This window comes from Oxyura jamaicensis, chromosome 21 (genome assembly GCF_011077185.1).
Source record: "Oxyura jamaicensis isolate SHBP4307 breed ruddy duck chromosome 21, BPBGC_Ojam_1.0, whole genome shotgun sequence".
NCBI lineage: Eukaryota > Metazoa > Chordata > Aves > Anseriformes > Anatidae > Oxyura > Oxyura jamaicensis.
This window is the reverse complement of record NC_048913.1, coordinates 93154-113230: the sequence shown is the minus strand read 5'-3', so window position 1 is coordinate 113230 and position 20077 is coordinate 93154. Positions and strand designations below refer to the sequence as shown.

General features: G+C 41.3%; 1 protein-coding gene across 2 annotated transcripts in view; it reads left to right on the top strand.

Moving 5' to 3' along the window:
- The first annotated feature begins 865 nt into the window (after window positions 1–865).
- The window catches only part of SLC45A1 (solute carrier family 45 member 1), a 70016-nt gene continuing 50804 nt past the window's right edge, over window positions 866–20077 (top strand). The window contains exon 1 of one of the 2 annotated variants that reach the window (XM_035344415.1): window positions 866–1002. The gene's annotated coding sequence lies outside the window, so the exon portion shown is untranslated. The remainder of the gene's footprint in view (window positions 1003–20077) is intronic. The other variant, XM_035344414.1, reaches the window with a different exon arrangement.

Below are 20077 nucleotides of genomic sequence, written 5' to 3'. Positions count from 1 at the left end.
GGGGGCGGGGGGGGGGGGGGAGGACGCCCCGGCAGCTTCCAGGCAGGCCGGTGCTGCTGAGTGCGGCTGGCGGGACTCCGGCCCTGGGCCGCCGCTGGGCAGCGCCGCCGATTCTTCGCCGCTTCCGTCGCCGAGGTGCCCCGCCGCCCAGGCCTGCGGGCGGGCCGCCCCCGAGCGGAGCGGAAGCTGCGTTCGCTGGGCGGGCTCCGGCTGCCGCTGGGCGGAGGCGAGCGGGGCGCGAGGCCGGACGGGAGCTTCCGCCGGCAGCCGAAGGCCGGAGGGAGGAGCGGCGCGAACCGGCGCTGGCGGCGCCTCGTGGGCGGTGGCAGCGCGGGCTCGCGCCCGGTGCCGCTGCGGGCGCCGCTGCTCGGCTCCGGCCGCCGGGAGCAGCGGGCGGCTCCGGGAGGTGGCGGTGCCCCTTCCGGCGGGGCCGGGAAACAGCGCTGACTGACAGCCCTTGCGCGCAGCCCGCTCCCCGGGGCAGCGGTGTCGCTGTGGCTTCGTCGGGCACGCGCTCGCTTCGCCAGAGCCCGCCTGTGCCCATCCCCGGCGATCCGCGCAGCTTTCCCTTGCAGACGAAGTAGCCCCCGTGGGTAACCAGCGCCCCCCTCCCCCGTGCTCGTGACCTTCCTTGGGGCCGCCGGTCCCTCGTGCCCGCGGGGCGGGCGGCTGCCCTGTGTGCTCCCCCTGCCCTCGATCTGCTCAGGTCCTGTCCCTGACTGCCAGTGAAGTCGCTCGGCCGCCACACGCGAGCTTGTGTGAGGCTCTCCCCGCCTGCGGCGAGACACCAGCAAGCCCCAGGCCTCGCCGCCCTGCCCGGGCGGGGGCGGGCTGGGTAGCGCCGACTCCTTCGGTTTCAGCGCCGGGCCTGGGAGAGGCGCCCGCCGCGTCGTCTGCCGCCAGCGGGTGCTCGCTCCCCTCCTCCCGACCCGAAGTGAGCTGCCGGAACTGGGAGATGCCGGGCAGACGCTGAGGTCCTGCGTTACCCGTCCGTGTCCGCTGGTGAGAAACGTTACGGCTTTCGCGTCTGTGTGCCTCTCTGTGCTGGTAGTGCGCTAAGCTTTCTGTGTGATAGCAATACCTTTGAGGAGTAGCTAGTTCTCCCCTTGACTCATTTGACCTTCAAGTACTTTGCGGTCACAGGGAAGGCTTAACCTTCGTCATCATCAAATTTAAAAACAAAGGAACTAAGCTTTTCACTTTAATAGGAATTGCTGCTGTGAACATTCTCTTTCCAGGACCTTGTCCTGAGATGAATTCATTACGTGCAACGATTTATTATGAATCTTGAGTAATCATATGTGAATTACCACAGACTTGACAGTGTATTTTGTGTCCAGAGTTAGCATTTGTGATGATAAACTGTAGTGGCTAGAGCAGTAAGATTCTCACTGGGAGGTGTTCTGTAAATATAGCCTTTTGTGAGCATTTGTAGGCGATACTGCATGTTACAGCATAAACGATTGAAACTCATATAGATTTTTTTTTAATTGTAATAGTTTTAAAATCAGTTTTGCTCTACGGTGCAGTCATTGCTTTGGTGATAAAAGAAATGTCAGCAGCAGACTCTAAAATTCTCAGCACTGAGAACTACTAACGATAATTTAAGAAAACGCATCCGCTGTACTCCTTGAACTGGGATACATGTGACCAAGAAGGAAAAATACTTGATTTCATTTCACAGCTGAGTTTTGGTTTTCTTTTTCACCCTTGCACTATGTGGAGTATGTCTGCAGTTGAAAATCCCTTATCTGCCTTTGTTTTTAGGGACAGTAAGATATCCTACTGTATATTTGTACCATAAGAACTGTAACTTGTCTTGTTGTACCAATGAAGGTGATGTGCAAAAGGGAAAGGATATGAACTTGGAGTGTGTTTTTTTTTTTTTTTTTTTTTTTTTCCTCCCCTTAGATGTGAGAAATAATGAAGAGGTCCTCTAAAGCTGGCTAGATGTGTAAGCAGATGAGAGAAAGCAAAAGACAAAGGGGGGTGGAAGTCATCCAAAGAAAAGAATAGAGCAGGCAAATTGGTTTTGGTTTTGATAAAATAAAACACCCTGTGTTAGGGTGAAACTGCGCTATGTTGTGACCTGGTCCCATGTTTAGACAGAGTGGCAACTAGTGGTGATGCCTTACAATGAACTGTATGTGGTCTCAGACTTATTCCAGATGGTCTACTGTATTTCTGTTGCACTGGACTTCAAGACTGTAGTTGATTAAATGTTTCTGTGGATGAACTGCACATGCAGTGTGAGTTATTTTAAATTTAAATTGTCCTGTTTGCATAGTTGTGTTGAGCAGTAAAGTGTTTTTGTTTTGTTTTTTAAATTCTGATATGTTGATATATACTCGCTGATGGTACAAATAATCCAAAATGTTACTGTGAATGGATATGAGACAAACTTTTTTTTTAAAATGCATTTCAGAACATTGCAGTGACTTCAATAGGACAAACTGTTGCAGTAGTCTTTTGTTGGAATTTGAGCAATAATATTTGCTTGGCTTTTTAACTTGTGTGTGAGAAACTGGCACAGGGAAAGAGCATTCTGGCTTTCCCTGGAGATGATGCTACCTTACAGCCTCTGTGCTTCTATCAGCAGGTCTGGTTTTATTCTTTTGGATAATTTTGAAGTTGAGTCAGGTGGAAGTAATTGATTTGTATTTATTTTTTTCTTCTTACTGTTAAGTGACTCTACCTATGGTCTTTGTTCACTGAAATCCCATTGCCTTTAATTTCTGATCATTTAACAAAAATATTTATGGCTTTACTTGCTGTTGGAACATACTGAAGAAGTAAAACATTAACCGTTGACATCTCTTCCTTGTAATAGATCATGTACCAACAGTTACATTCTTGTCTGTGTCCCTTCGTTGCAATATGAAGTATTTCAGGACTTTTAAAACACCTCACAGTTCTGTTGGCATGTGCAAACTACTCCTTGCAATTTGATAGTTGCTTTAAAGTCTAATTCCTAAGCAATCTTGGACATTCTGGATGTTTAATATTAACCAGCTTAGTATTACAAAATATTCTAAGTCTGTATTGTACCTTGCTTTGGAGGTGGATAACAGACTTGTCTGCAGATAATAAAAGAAATGTCTGAATTTTGTGGAAAAATATTATTTTGGGCTCCATACTGCAGAGAGAATCCCTGTGATACTGGAAATGCATTGATCAGAGTTGTCCTATTTCTAGCTTGCTTTGCAGTGTATACCTTCTTACTGACTTTATTCCCTTAATATTTCCTGCTTTTAACACTTATGATTCTCAGCTCCTATTTTTGTTTGTTTTGAGAGGAGAATGTCAAAAATGTAAGCAGCAACTGGAGAAGTGAAAGGCAAAATCTCCTTGGGGAGCTACAAAATGATGAAAGTAAAACTTTGTATTGAAAGACTAACGTGGGAAGTAACATACATATTTATTATAGAATGTCAGATTTAGCTCTTATATGGTCGTCCTGGAGGTTGTTGGGATTTTTTGGTAAGCCAACTTCTGTAAACAATGTCTTCATTTTACAGTAGCTGCTGCTGTATTATAGCTTAATCCTACTTATTCATGGAAGCTGCTCGGGAGCAGGAAGCCTTTCCCTTTTCCTCTAATTTTTAGTAAATGTACCTCCAGTCTGTTTACCTGAAAGGCAGTAAGTAGCTTAGATGCTCTTCTTTCCTTTCTTGTAAATGACTAGAAAAGGCAATTATAGTCAGTCAGAGAAGAAAAACCTTTATAAAGAGAGGTAAATAAAATGTAAGTTGGATGCTGTGGTGCTAGCTTTTGTGTGACTGGTTATGTGAGTGAGGGTGGTGTACATACAATTCTATAGCACGTCCAGAGGTGTTTCTGCAGAGTTGAGACAATCTATCACTTCAGTTATTTCAAATGTAGGATTTATCAACTCCTTTATTAAGGAGTCAGCTGGGAAAAGAAAACCTAGCAAAAAGCAATGCAGAAAGCGGTCTGTGAATAAACCTTTCCATCATGGAAAGTTATGAATTTTATCATTATATAATAGTTTAAAGTTCAACACATCAGTCTTTGCTTGGATACTGACTTCCAAAATGAATGAGTTGTCATATTCCTCATCTCTTCCCTAAAAATCAGTCTTTACCTCAAACAGAATCAAGATATGCCCAGCAGAAATGAAACAGTGTGATCATTACATAGTTTCATGTTTTATTCAGGTCCTTATCTTCTCTTCTGCTTTGTGGTGGTCTGACAGTGGGTCTACATATGAATTTTGAGGTTAAGGAGTCTGTGTGGTACTCTTACTAAAGTGATGCATGCATTATGACAATGTAAGCAAAATAAAGAGAACAGTAAAACTTAGTTACCTAAGTGTTCAACCTATCAACTTGAAGCGACAGAAATCAACTGGAGCATCTGTTAATCTGGAGGAAATCATAACACATACAGGTTGCATCAGAACTGCTTATGGTCTCACTGAATTGTTAGTGAATCAGAGGCTATCATGCAGCAGTTGTAAAGTCGTGCTGGTACGTGAGTAAATAAGTTGTCTTGCGCATATTACAAGCAGATAAACTGTATACCTCTTCTTACTGTACAGGGGGATGTTATGCAGTGTACTGTGGCACATAATTTGGGGTAGAGAAAGACGTGGGTGTGTGAGTAAGAGGCAGAGACAATGAGTTTCATTAATGTGTAACCATAGATAAGCAGTGCAGACTCTTGGATTACAATGGCAACAAGATACTACTGTGCACACCTGATGCTCAAATTCTGTTTTATACAGGGCCCATTATTCAGGCTTTATATGAATTCACCTTATACAAGACTTTAAAGCAATTGGATAAAGCTAAATTGCCTCTTCAGTCATCTGTAGAAAATGACACAGATAGGAAATCTTTTATGCTTCAGGCACATGGAAGTGGTTTGTTGTGCAAACATACTACTTAAAGTGGAAGTACGGCATGGCTTTTGTGAGCTCTCATCTGTGTACCTTCATTAAATCTGAATGCTGCAAATGGCAGAAGTGTTAGCTTGAGTTGACAAAAATGTGTGCAGAGAGACTGATGAAGGAAATATCGATTAAGACTGTAGAGGAAGTGTCTTGTGTCAGGCTGTTGGGAGAGGACATTGCCCACTGCCTTAATCATCTGTTTTCTTTTTTCCCTAAGCTAGAAGCAGTATTGTCTTAGATGGACCTTGGATTTGAGCCAGCATTTGGCTATTCTTAGGATGTATCTGTATTTTGCTCTCACTTCTATATTTCAGTCAGACATTTTCATCATGTTCTGCCTATGTAACTGTGTACGCAGTGTGTGCATACTAAATTCAGCCTAGGTCCCTGTCTATGCAGATTGGCCTGCCCAGGGAGGTGGTGGAGTCACTGTCCCTCACAGAGTTCAAGAAACACCTGGATGAGGTGCTGAGAGATACAATTTACTAGCCTAGTGAGTAGTATAGGTGATAGGAGGATGGTTGAACTAGATGATCTTGTAGGTCCTTTCCAATCCTGTGTCCCTATGATTCTTCCAGGAAAGGACTGCTCTGTTCTTTGAGTTTGGAGGTTTAGAGTCAGCAAAGAAGGGAACAGGATTAGGAGAGTGCAACAAAACATTTTCAGTATTAGGATTTGTTGTTGTAAATGAAGAACGTATGTTTATTTCAGTGGTCAGATTTGTATGAATGCAGTTACACCAGGGAGGTACGGGGCAGAATGAATGTGCTGCATTTCCAGTTTAGCCAGAAGACCCACAGAAGGGAATAAAAACTCATGGGTCAGTAAAGGAGGGCTAAATTAGAGGTTAGCATATGCAAGTGTCTAGACAGCAAATACAGACATACTGCAAAAGTCAGTCTGTCAGGGAGTGGAGAGTCTAAATTAAAAAGCCATTTCAAAGGCATGTTGCCTGGATGGGGTAATCATGTGCTCAGACTTCTTCAGTACACAAGCATAAGCTGAGTGAGGGAAGAGATCAAAAAAGGACAAAGATTGACACACATTCTGTAACAGACTGGAATGGAACTTGATAATTTAAAAATAGCTGTTTGTTCACACTTGTATTTCCCAGAAGTGGCCACAGTCACATCTGTTTTTTTTACTATCCATCCTGTAAGATTGGAATGCTTTGGAGAAATATTAGTTGTATATTGCTGATGTAGAGACATTGTTATACAGGTATCCCAGACTGAGTTCATTTTTGCTTTCAGCCATGCAAACTGGTTGTCAAAAAGCCTAGCTCTACTCTGATAGAATACCTGGAGCTTGCTTGTTCCATGTCATATGGAATTCTTTCAGGGTGCTGTAGAGAGAATTTCCATAGCAGAACACTGGGAGGATCAGCAGAAACAGAGGAGCTGACTCAAATCCCAGTCCATCTGCTTCTTTGCAGAGCCAGAGGGCTTGTTGTGAGCTGATTGGTTCAAACTATGTTTTTATGCCCTTTAGGTGTATTGTTTCCACGGGAGTTTAGTGTTTTGCATCATCATAGTTTGGGGGAAGTTTCTGGAATCTATCCACTTGCAGTGTAAGGTTCTGCAGCATGGCTGAAGTTTTCATCCTTTCTGAACATAGTCTGTTGCTGTGATCTACCAGACTGTTCCTTTTCCAGTGTACTTTTTCTTCCAGGGTGAACTCCCACTACATAGATGCTTTTCTTGCAGCAAATCTAAAAGAGTTGAGAACAATACAATGTACTCACACAGTATTTTGCAGGTAGACATTGATTTTGGTGGCTGTTCTTCCAAACAACTAGAAGCTATATGATTAGTGGTTAGTAGTACTTAACTTGATCTATGCACCTTACCTTGTATATTGGCTTTGATAAATGAACAAAGTGAGTTTGCACCTGAAAGCTGCAAAACACCTCTGTGTCTTCTGTGCGTCTGTGTGATTATTACCCCTGCCAGGAAAGGATTTCTCTTCCTTGCTGCAAGAGGTCTCAACTGTTTTGCCCATTGCAGTGTTTGAAACAAGGGGCTCTGAACTGGTCCTGACACAAAGTAAAGTTTGATTATTAGTCTCTATCAAAGTCGCCAAGATAAGGAACGTGAATTAGATCAGGTACGCATCAGTGGAAGGAGCCAGTCCCAGGTGATCCCATGCACTGCAGAGTACGCTGCTGAAGTCATGTGTCTACTAAGTTGATCACCTGGCATAACGTGTTGTGTAGCATCAGATGCATGGATTGCTGTGGCCAGACTCATGCTTGTCAAGAGAGACCAGGAACTCTTCAAAATAAGTAAATGTTGTCAGCACCTGTAGATGTTGGGTATTTTGTATTGGCAAGTCTAGAAGTGCTCCGTCTTTTAAAGTCTTCATAACTGGTTGGTAGACTTGAGTGAGATTGAAAAGAGTGGTAGTAGTCAGTTCTTTGATTTCTCTGTGCCTTTCCCATGGTTTGCTTTATCATTTTTATTAATGGCAACACCACAGTCAGCTCTTTTGATAAAATTGTTTATGTGCAGAGAATCACTAATTGGCATGGTTTGTGTTCTCTACAAAATAAATTGTAAGTAAAACTGACAGCCTACAAGGATAGCTTACCATTAAAAACATAACCTGTGGAAGCTTGGGCTCCCTTATCTATCTATTTATGAAAATTCTGAAAGCAGGGGAGGGATATTTCAGAGATTTTACATGATCTGACAGTGGAGTAGTGTAAGAGTAGACCTGGCTTTGGTGAGCCAGGGAGATAAGAGTAGACTGAGCAGGAAGGCAAATTTGGGGTAAAGATCAGCTGGTTCTCATTCTGAACCAGTGATTTCAGTTTAAAAGCTATATATAGAAAAATGGCTTTTGGAAACAGTGTGAAGTGTATCATTGTATAAATTAATAGTTCAGTAACTTGACTCCCGAACACTGTAAAATTAATTTTATTTGTGTTTGAGATTCTGCCTAAACAGCTTATGGGGAAGAGGACACGACAGTCCACTGTCCAGTTTTATTTTGAGATGTGTGTATATATTTGCACTACTGATCCTTTACTGTGGACATCCCCATCAAAGTGAGACTGTGCTACTGGATTTGGCTCTTTTTTTTTTTTTTATCATGTCAAAATCTGTCATACAATTTCAATATCTATTTATGACCAACAGTAATAATTCCAGAGGCTAAAGTTTACTTCCATAAGTACATTTTTTTGTGCATACTAATAAAACACTGATTTTCTGAGAAGTTGAGCACTATAGGACTTTATATGATAAAGATTAAGCAAAACCTATGAATTTCAGCTCCTTACTTATGTCTGCACTTGGAATTAAATAACTGATATTTAAAATGCTTATTTGGAAATTAATTTTAAATGGTGGTATCTCTAGTCCCCTGTCTCTACTCAAGACCATGTATATGTGACTTTAATAATTTTTGTGTAGAGAAAAAACTAAGGTCATTCCTTCCGAATCAGGTAGCATGAAAACGTTTCAAATTGGACATCTAAAAAATGGAGGCATGTGAATAGCTTTTGACTCTGAAACAATTGTATCATTAATGTGTACATACACATGCACTGTGTCTGTATAGGACAGCTCTTAACTACACTTCTGCATAGCAGTGTTGACTGCAAACAGATGAAAAAAGGGGAAGAAAGATGATCACAGTAATTGTCAACAAACTTTTTGTACAACATTTTGTAAGCTCTTCAACTTAAGGAGATTTTTTCATTTCAAAATTAATCCACTGGTCATATTTACTTGGACAGAAAAAGTTTCCTCTTACTCTTGCATCCCACCACAGACCTTGTTTCAAGTTACTCAGAAATACTGCAGAGTGAACTTTTGTGTGCAGTTAGTACTTCTGAACCTTGTAGCAGCTGCTGGAATTTGCAGCTGTCACTAATGCAAGTTGGCAGAAAAAGCAAGACTGGCAGATAGTAGAAATTCTGACAGTGAGATATCTTTGTAGATAATTACATTAAAATGAGTTATTTTATACATTTTTATGAGGTTATTTCTACATGATCTGTACTTTATATATTATGTGTATTAGTTCTATTATGAAGTCTGCAAGGGTAACCAGATTTTATTGATGCTGGCATTGTTGTAGGAATAATAATCTGCTTTCAGGAATGAGAAACATGAGCTTTTGGAGGGTCTTGGTCTGTTGTCCAGCATTTTCAGACCTCAGATTAAAAACATCTAGAATTATAATAAATAAATTGAGGGAATAACTTGATTTTTTTTTTTAAACACCCCAAAACTAAAACTACAACAACAAAAAAACAACTTTGTCTTCCATTAATATAAGACGCTGGAAGATAACAGTCACTTTTTCGAAACCCTGACTTGAATTGTCCCATGTTCAAATTTAAAAATTTACAAGGGATAATTAATTTATATAATTACTTGTTTTCAAGTATGTTGCAGAAAAAAATCATTGGAAACAATTTCACACATGATCTGAGGGGTGATTCCAAATGCAAATTATGCTTTTTTGTTGTTGTAGAACAAATACATAGCAGGAGTTCTTAGCACAACTTTGATTTTTCTCTATTTAAACTAGTTAAATTATAAGCATCATCTTCTGTGTGAATATTATAGTCAAATACATAGCTTTCAGTCAGTTTGGGGACATCTGCACTTTAGGTGCAGATTTTTGGTACTGTGATTGAGTTGTTCAAAAGTATGATTGAACTGAATCTGCTGTTGAGTTTAATGTATGTGGTGGTGGGGAAAAAGCATTCCTGCTGCATGGCTGGGAGTAGTTCTTTGTGAGAGACAGTGAGGTGAGTTCTGGAGTGGTGAGGTTGCCTGCATGTGCATGGTTGTGCATAGTTCATGGTATGTCCAACAGTGGTACTGGCAAGTCCAGAAGTTGCTGTAGTCTTGAGACTACACTCATCCATAGGGTCACTACAAGTTTAGTAGTTATAACTTCTTTGAAAGGTTTTCTTTCCAGGCTCTGCTTAGTCTCTTCGTCTGCTAAGGGCAGAGCAGCTTGTCACTGGTGAGTCAGTACAGCCTGCTCCAGTTTGTGTGACAGATGTGTCCAGTTTGCTGGGCAGGGGATAGAGAAATGGTAGCAGCAGTGGTGGAGGTAGCCTTAGTATAGAAGCTCATCCTGTTCCTGGATGATATGTTTTCTTATGCCTTCATCTCCCTTGCTTCCTCCTTTGCCATTCCTGTGTGCTCATAAACACAGTAAGAATAATTTTCTTTCTAATTTAGTAACTGGGAATCCTATCCCAGATAAACCTTAACATTTCCGGGAAGACATAGGTACTTCTTAAACAGAATGAGTTCATCTTTATTTTCTCCTTCAATAATTGGCACTTTCCATTCTAATCAACCAACACCCACTAACTATGTAAGCCACATGATCTTTTCAGTTAATACAAAACGTAATTTCCAGTCCAATAGACTCAGTTAATTGTGCAAACCTGCAACACACCCATAAAGTGCTTATCTAGTTTATTATGCAATGATGAATCATGAAGGAAATGTGGAGTGCAATTAAATACAGTGATGCAAAGATAGCAGTATGAAGCTAAAATCAAAGAATAAATGATAATCATTTGTACTAAATGTTTGTTTTTGCATGTTGTTTTCAGAAAGTACCTAAATAAGTTACCTGGCTGCTGCACACATGCCTGGCATATGTTTTGACAAGTTAAAAAATGACCCATAAACTTGTTAAAATACACTGAACCAAATCTTTTTTTTTTTTTTTTTTTTTTTTTTTTTTTTTTTTTTTTTTTTTTTTGTGAAGCAAAGTTATATGACTCAATCTCAGAATTGGCACACAAGTTTTTTCTAATTCTGGTGTGATCAGCCCATTTTTCTGGTTTTCCTGGAAGCAGTAGTTTCAAAATAAGGCTTTCATAAAGGTTTTCCTGTGATATGACTTCTGGTAAAACAGGTCTCATCTCCAAGTTACTTTAGTATCCCCTCACTCTAGCAGGAAAAGGTGATATCTGTATATTGATGGAGAACTTTGGGATTTTGCAGACAGATTTTTCTGGTGATGGGTTAATGATTTATCTTAAATCCTCTTTTTATAACTTTGAAAATAAGCATTACACACACAAATGTATACATACAGAGGTATGTGTGCACAGTATTCTGTAGGTGTGCAGAGGTATGTGTGCAAGTACTTTTATACTTTCCCAAGTTGCTCACTGTTCATGAGAATGTTTGTCTGCTTATTTGCTTGTCTTCAATACATACCAAACACCAGTGATAACCTTGGTGCAATCATGCTAAGCACATTAATAATTGTTTTACTTGTCTATCAAAATTGTATTGTATTCCAGTGTAGTAATTGATAGCAGTTCAAATGCATTCTCTCTTGATGTCAGCTGACCGGATCACAAGTGACAGCCCATATTTCAATGGAAAATAAAGCTAATCCAGAATTTTGTATAATGAAAGTAACATCCATTCAGGATTTGCATGTGTGTGCAGGTGTGAATGTGTGAGGCAATGTACAAACTGAAGTTTTGAATTTGAATCTTCTGTTTGGCTGTGGATCAAACTAAAGCTGAGAGATCTGTATGCGGGAGTGAAAGCAACATGAAATGTGCCCTAATGGATCAGACTAAAATTTGATTTAGGCTAGTAGTCAAATGCCTGTGATAGGAGTAGGAAAGGCTACTCGGGGGAAAGCTTGCAAGCCCACACACTTCTTGTGGTTCAGTTCTCCTGCATTCCTGCAGAAGCCACAGCTGTTGTAGTGAGCTTACATCTCTCACTGGTCCTGTATTTTCTGGTTACAGATCTGTTTTCCATAAATTTATCGGGTCCCATTTTGAACTTGCTGAGCATGGCTGCCTCCAGAACCACTGGTGCTAGAAAGCTCTGGAATTTCCCTGCTCAGTGTGTAAAGTGTTTTATTTTATCTGCTTTAACCCAGTTTGCTGCTGGTTTCCACAAAAGCCCCCACTCTTAAAATTACAGGGTCTGTCAAGTAACCATTTGTGGTGAGGGTTGCACATTCAGCTTGTTTGCTGCCTTTTTTTTTTTTTTTTTTTTTCCTCCTTTTAACCTGGATCATAATCCTTCCAGTCTCCTGCACCCATCTTCCCTTCAGATCGGAATCCCAGCATCTCTGTTCTGCTCTCCAGTCTCTCCACATAAGCCTCTCCTTGTTTCATCATTGTAGTTACCTTTCTCTCTGCATCACCCTTGGTGTAGAGACTAGAGTCACATGTGGGACTCAGATGCAAGCTTGTGAAGGCTTTACTTTGCTGCACCCTGTCTGGTTTGCCATACCCTTCTACTTTCTGTTGGCTATTTTTCACAGGTGCTCCAATTAGAGCTGGTGATTTTAGAGGGCTGTCATGGAAGATTAATTGATTGACTTTTTTATTCAACTCCTTCAAGCAGTTTTAGCATAAAAAGAGATCGCTGAGGAATTAAAGTGTATTGTATGCCTGTGCTAGTGGGAGCATCCAGCTAATTTACTTTGAAGTATTTTTCCTCTAAGTAGCTTAGGATGCTGTTTCATCTGCTGGGGTGGGGAGGGTACCACCAGTATTTGAGTGCTAAGCTGGAACATGGCTAGCAGATTTCAGTAGTTAGCAGGGCAGCTGTTATCAGGCTTTTAAATTTGATTTCCAGCCATTTTTCAGGTATTTGTTGAAAGATATGCTTCATGTTTTTAGGCTTGGAGCTTCTTAAATCAGTCTATAGCATGAACTGATTACTTGAGTTGAGATACAGGTTATTTTATAACAAATAAGGCGGTGAAAGTGCTCCTTTGGGGCAGGATGAGCTCATAGTAACTCTGATGGGTTCATCCAGAATACCCTTTTGCCTCAGCATCAAAGGAAGGAGGAAGAGGGCCTGGAGCAGGTAGCCGACCATAAGTCTACTATAATCTGTGATGTGTCACTAGAGCTTACTAGTGAACCCGTAATGGATGATGGATAGAAATTGAAGGTTTGCTCTGCTCCATTTCTACTGTGTTCTTTTGTATTTGATAGTGGCTTCTATTAGAGACAATACAGAAGACTAGAGTTGAGTAAAACATTATGTATTATGTAAAACAAATTGGTTTTGATGTAAAACAAAACTTACAGTAATACATTAGAACACATTGCCAGGTGAGGATAAAATGGTTCTTGTGTAGGCTGCCCCACAATAGGGCACTCAAGGATAAGGGTATTTGTGAGTGTCCCAGCAACAGTGCCTTTTCTACCAGTTTGTTTGGTGTGGAATTGTTTTTAATGCCCTTCAATAAATGCTTTGAACTTGCCATGGGTAGTAGGATAAATAAAACTCAGCCTAGAGAAGAGAAATTTACATAAACGTTACCTTTTCCTCTTTGAGGTGCACAGCTACCCAAAAGTTGCGGTCTGTTTCTGTAAGGCTGATTGGTCTGCAATTCATTTCAGTGCCTGGGCCAGACTAGATAGCAGGGCTTTGTATCCTGCCTGAAAACTCCTGACTTTCTGAGCCTGAGATTCTCTAGGGACTTTTTGCTATATGGAATTTTAAGATGCCACTATGCTTTTTTAGAGATGTAGATGTCTAAGAATATTCTAGGTGATACAAGGTATGTTAAGTATTTTTAATCACTTGAATTAACAGTTTCTGGTGATTTACCTAAACTGTACTATAGTGAGAGAAGCTGGAGCAGCTTGCTTGTACATCAGGTTATGGTAGCTGGTGTTTATTTTGTAAAGAAGATATCAGCAGTGTTATTTGGCAAGCAAGTGAACAGGAAGAAATGTCATGAGAGTCATTATTACTTGGTGTCAAAGCGAAAGGATTGGCTTGATAACTTGTCTTGATAACTGAGTAACTGTGAGTCACCCGATGTACAACTTGACAGCTGGAAGTCAGATTTAAGGTAGCTGTGATATCCCAGTCTGTATTTTTTTTTTTTTTTCCCTTGGATGGGGGCAGGGAAGCAGTCTGTCAGCATTTTCCATATGTTACTATAAATTCACCTGGAGTTCCTTCAGGGGTAAATTGCGCAGCTGGGCTGCATCTCTCATTTGCCTGAAGATCTTTGGAAATTGGCACGTGCCATGAGAGTTGCGATAGCATTGCCTCACGGAAGTTGTGGCTTCATCTACAGTACTCTGTCAAGAGTCTCCAAGGCAGGATCTGAAACCGAGCTAGTTGCCAGTTCAAAACATCTTGTGAGAGATTACTGTGATGCTCTGAGAAATGCTGCAGAAGAGAGGAAGGCAGACACTCTAGTGCTGCTTTTGAATGCAGAGTGGAGAAGACCTGGGCCTCCTACAAGTATTTCAAGCAAAAAGGTGGCATGGGATCTTCCTCTGCAGGGACTAGCAGGCATTCAGAGAGAATTTAGGGAATAAATTGAGGAGAGAATGAGAGCAAAAAATCCCAGGAAGGCTTTTAAGCAAAGAAATAGCAAGGTGTTATAAGTGTAGGGTGTGTGGTGAAGTGTATGGTGTAGTGAAGATGAGAAGTCAAGGTTAGGGAATGTCAAGAAAGGAATAAGGGAACAAGTAGGAGTTGGATGAGAGCAGGGGACTGATAAGTGAGTATACCACTGTGAAAATTAGGAAACAAAAGAAGGAAACTACCAGAGCAGGAGAAGAAAAGTTTCTGTGGTTGAAGAGGCCATTTTGTCATCTGCAACTGGATATAAGGGGAAACTTCCTCACAGTCCAGCACTGGAACAGGTTCCTCAGAAAGGCAGTGCAATCTCCATCCCTGAAGGATTTCAATACCAGACTGAGTTACCTGGTCTGACCTCATGGCTGATGATCCTCCCTGGAGAAGGAGGTCGGACAAGAGATGTCCTGAGGGCCCTCTCACTCTAAATTGTCAAATGGTCCAATTAATACTAAAACCAGGAAAACAGAAACCTTTAAGAATGTCTTTGTCCAGCTGACATGAATTATGTATGCTGGGGGGAATCCTGTGGATTTTTTCTAGGAAAAGCAGGAAAAAAAAGGATATTGCTCACTTGGCCATTCTTTGAGTTGAAGCAGGAGGGTGGAAAAGAACGAGCAATTGGCCAAAGGTGAGGGTGCTGCTGAGCCCCTCCCTGAGAAATGCTCGAGGCACTTGGTGCAGCAGCCTCTGGCCCTGAGGACCGTAAGGAAGACTGAATGCTTGCAAGACAGCCTAGCATCTGACTCAGAGTTTGGCATCCATTGTACTGTTTGTGGTTGCTGTGGAACATTGCATTAGGTGTGCTCAACTGGAAAGAGAAATAAAACGTTGTATATGAAGTGTTCTTTGCTGCTAAGATGCCAACGTATCTGCAGTGCATTCTGGCAATATGGGAGGGAAAAGGTTAAGCAAAGGTACTAGATATAGTGTCACAGTTACTGCCTCACCTGGGCCTCTGGCCAACAAAGCTAGTATTTCAGGTCAGACAGGATTCAGGAGAGGCTAGGCCTCCTCTTAAGTGCATTAGATCTGCTGGCTGCTGTCTCTGAAGAAACTAGACTGGAAAAGGAGAGAAAGGCTGTGTTTCAGTGATGCTTTTCTGTAGAAATGGGTAAAATGTAACTGCTTCACCTGTGTGTAATGAGCAACGAAGATCAAACCACATGCTTTCTTTGAGGCTGCTAGTCTTGGTGTAGATGTGTCCCAGGGCACCTTCCGAGGATTTGCACTGGAGCTGCCGTCTGTATCAAAGGAGATGGTTCACAAGGGCTTTTTGTTGACAGCAGTGCTGAGCTGCCTGCCCACAGGCCTTCCCCAAGGATGACTCCAGCCCCAGGAAGACTACGTGACTAGTAATTTATTTGATTTGGCTAGGCTCTTGCCGTACTGCGTGTTTAAAACAGCCGTCACCATTTCAGCTAGTCAGGAGATTTTCTAGTGAAATTTGAATCAGAACAGGTAAGCCCTTATGGATAGGATGGGGCAGATGAGTCAACTTACTGAGCCATATTCAACCCCACTTGCATCTTATCTGCAGTTCAGAGAGGCTGTTACCTAAAACCCACATTAGAGAATTTCTTAAGTATTGATTAATTCCACCTATTGATCCTGGCTTCCTGGCTGTCCCCTCCTGGTCACCTGCTTTGGTCTTGCCAAAGGATTAATTTTCTCCAGTTGTAAGACTAACAGCTCAGACATTTGCCAAGGTTATGAAGATGTGGGAGCTGGACCTTTAAGGCTCTGGCATAAGTCTGTTGGCAGTGGTTTCTCCATAGCAGAGATGGATTGTAGCCAAGAGGACTACTTAGAATGCAGTGGGTGTTATTGACCTTCGTGGCTCAAAGTGACGGGGAATTGCACAAGGGAAACTTGATAGCCAGGTTAGCTCTTTCTCTGTAAGGAAAGCTCTTATCTGCATGTAGAATATATATATATATATATATATTTACATCCTTCTATAAGGATGATGGTACTGACGATTCATTTAGGCAAGACAGAATTAGATGGATTCTTTTTTTTTCTGGTCCAGAGCGTCTACTCCTTTATTGCCACCAGCAATGGAGAGACTACCTCTTTCTGTGCTTATGGAATGACTAACATTATTCATCATGGTGCTGTTAGGAAAGTAGCACAGATATTTGCATTGAGCTTAGCATACAACCTCTGGAGTTGTCACAACAGGCACCTCAAGTTTGCTTTGCGGCTTCCCCTTGCTGTGACAAATGTGTTAAGTGCAGAAATGCTGTCCTCACCTTGTGCCCTCTTTTACAGTAAGTCTTTCACAGAACTGGTAAGGCAATTTCCACAGCTCCAGCCTCTACTCATCTAACCTATATGCTTTAATGTCTGTACCAGGTGATACCAGAAAGTGTGTGGTGCTGGCCATGCTGTACACTGGTTTTTTGTTAATCAGAGGGAAGGAAAAAGCTCTGCATGGAATGCTGGGAGGGAAAGCTGTAATCCTCACTTTACTTCCAGTGGTTCTGAGGACAAACCATTTCTGTATCTTAATGACCAAAGAGATTAAGGGAAGGGAGAAGTTCTATAAGGAATAGTCAGCAGGATTAATGTATCATCTGTTGTTTTGTCAAAAATTGGAACGGAAAGGTGTACTTTTAATATCTGCCTTCTCCAGCCCTTTCTAAAAAACACTTGGGGCCATCACAGATAAGCAGCACAAAGGGTCTGAGCTGATTTTCACAAAGTGAAAACTCTGTGAAGCTAACTAACTGCATCCTTAAGGATAGAAATAACTGAAGTCCACAAAGCTGGCGATGAGGAAAGGAAATAGGTGTACACAAATACAAAGCAAAAATTGGAGATGATCAGTCTCTGGAGTTGGAGAGCCTGGAGTTCTCAGAGGCTCCACCTCTTATGTGGGAGGTGATATGGATATAGCCCTGTGTGTACTGATCAGAGGGGAATTCATTACTCAGCTGTGCGCTATTTTCCCTTGTTATTCCTGCTCCCATCACTCTGTACCAAATACCAGACATCAGCACTGCAGAAACTGCAGCTTCACCTAGGTGACTCAGAATATTGGGAACCAGCCAGATGTCACTGCCTGTCTGCAAAGCTATGAAGTGAGGGTATTTTATTCAGCAGTATAGCAAACTGCTTGCTGGAGGTCTGAGTTTTATAGCCATTAATATTAATTCTTTGTTCGTTTAAGCTTACTCACCTTACCGTAGAGACTAGAGAGGCTTTAGCTCAACCTGTGGGAAACAAATTGATTGACATGTGCCCTTGACAAATATCCAGATGTTTTGAGTAGGCCTGGTATTAATATATAGTGCTACCTGCTTGATGGAGAGGCTTTCAGACAGCGGGTTTGGAAGTCTGCTTTTTGACAGAATGACTGACAAAGCCAGTAGAGACTGCATAATTGGAAAAGTGATATTTGTAATTTGGTAGATTTAATGAGGGATTGGAAATGAATTCTGTTGATACAAAACACCACTTAGAGAAAGCATAAGACCAGGCTGCTTGATACGTAGGACGCTATATTTGTCTTCAGGTGGAGGATAGCTGGATAAAGATCCAATGCAGAAATGCATCTGTTGTAGCAAATAGATGTGTGTAAACATGGAGGAGCACAGATCACAGAACTGTAATTGATTAAGGTGTGCTTGGATGAGTCATTGACTAGTAGGGATGTAGCCAGAATCAGAATCACAGCCGTGTTTACACTGTGTGCCCAGTTTGGGAAACATGGGCCTGTAGTGGAAGAAAACAAGGGGTGTTACACAGAGGTGTAAGAGATTCCGAGTCTCTTTTGTTCATGATTCACCAAGGCAATGGCACCTTGCACTTGCTGCTCCCTGACTAATGCAGGGGTTATTCCCAAGTGTTCAAAGAATATTGGAGGTTACTAGTTCAGAATTTTTATGTGTTACATCATTTTATTGCAGTGACTGACTCATCGGGTCAGTTCATTTAGCAAGTAAGCAGCAGTAAGTGAGTGAACAGTAACAACATATACGTGCATTGACTCAGCTGACACTACACTTTGCTGCCTGCTGTAATTACTTGATAAGGTTCATCTCCTTTCCCAGAGGCAGAGAGAGGACAGCAGTACCTGCAGGCAGGCTATGAGTCTTAAACAGAAAAAATGGCATGTGTGGGAGGCTTTATTTTGTGGATTAAAAAAAAAAAAAAAACAGACCAAGTATTTACTTAGTCTCATTTTATTATGACTTTGTGTACAGGAAGCAGTATTTATTATTTGTAAAGCAGTATCCTGTAGGGTGAATGCAGAGGGAAAAGGCCAACCTGGAAAAATCAATCTTCAGGTGTAACACACTGAGGCACATCTGTTCCTTAAATAGCTCAGGTTTTGAGTGCACTATGGGCACAGCATTGCCCAACAAAAGCAAATAGCTAGGGAAAAATGTCATTAGGACAGCCTTTAGGACAATCTTTCATGAGTCTGTCAGTCACAAGCATCAGGAACAGAGCATTCATTGCCTGTAGCAGAACATTTATATCCAGATAATCATTTTCCTAGTGATCCATATTTACTAAGTGATAAGTTTGTCTTATGAGAAGGCATCTCTGACAAAAAGTAAGAGAATGATACTGTGTTTTAGTGTTACTCCTTCAGATCTTTTCATTTATAAAAATATTCACTTTCTGCATGTTCTAGTTAGTTATTGTACAAGTTCACAGTATGATGACAGTGAAAGTTCACAGATTTTCAGTAACATGTTGAAAGAGTATAGAGCAGAGTACTTTTAACCTTGGGTAGAACCTTTTATGTAAATATAGGCCCCAGGTTGTATGAGTTTGTTCTGCATCCCTACGTAGGTGACAGCAGATTCTGGACATGATTAAAACTTTGCTAAAATAATTTTATTTAAGTTTAAACTTGCCCCCGTATGATACTACCAGCACTTGATTTTGCTGATGCAATGTGGCAGATCTAAAAGAGTACAAGATTCAGGACAGATCAATGTCTCTCATAAGCCATAATTTGTTAAATGGTGAGGAATATTCCCTATTCTGAAGCAAAAAGAAACCACCTTACTGTTAGTTGTACCAGGACACAATTAAGTGTGATCTGCACGTGTGAAGCTATTCAAATGGAAGGTATTTTTACTGCATTCTTACTGAAATTACTTATTTCTCTAGGTTACAATAAAGACATATTCTTCCAAAAGAAGTGTATGTTTTGGAACCTTCTGTAGTGAGTGAATATAATATTCTTTCTAAAAGGGTTTATTAGTTGGAAAAACTTTAACTGTTTTGGTCTTTTTGTTCAGAAGTGGTGGGCTTCCTTGTTTGTAACAACTTAGTGCCCCTGAAGTTACCCTATGATTTTTCAGACCTGGCAAACATTCATGCAAGACTTGCCAGTAGGACTTTGTGCTGCAGTCTTTGTGAAGCAACCGTAGTTCATTTATCAGTGACACAAAGAAAGGCTGAGCAAGCTGGAGTGGTTTAGCCTGGAGAATCGAGAGAGCTCTGAAGAGAACTTATTGTGGTCTTTCAATACTTAAAGGGGGCTTATAAGAAAGATGAGGCTTTTTACAAGGGCATGTAGTGATAGGACAAAGAGTGGTGGTTTTATGACACTTTTGGAGTCTTCTGTTGCAAGATTATGAATGCCTTCAGTGTCTTTCAGCAGAAAGTTGTAATTTGTAACAATGTCAGATATAGTAACTGTGGATCCATCACCTCCTCCAATAATGCTGGTGCAAGTGGGCCTCTGAAAAGGTGTGGCAGAGGCAGGACTAGTAATCTGGGGTATGTCTATAGGTCACTTGTACAAGTGAAAAATCAGGCAAGATAAACTGCATTCAGAAGG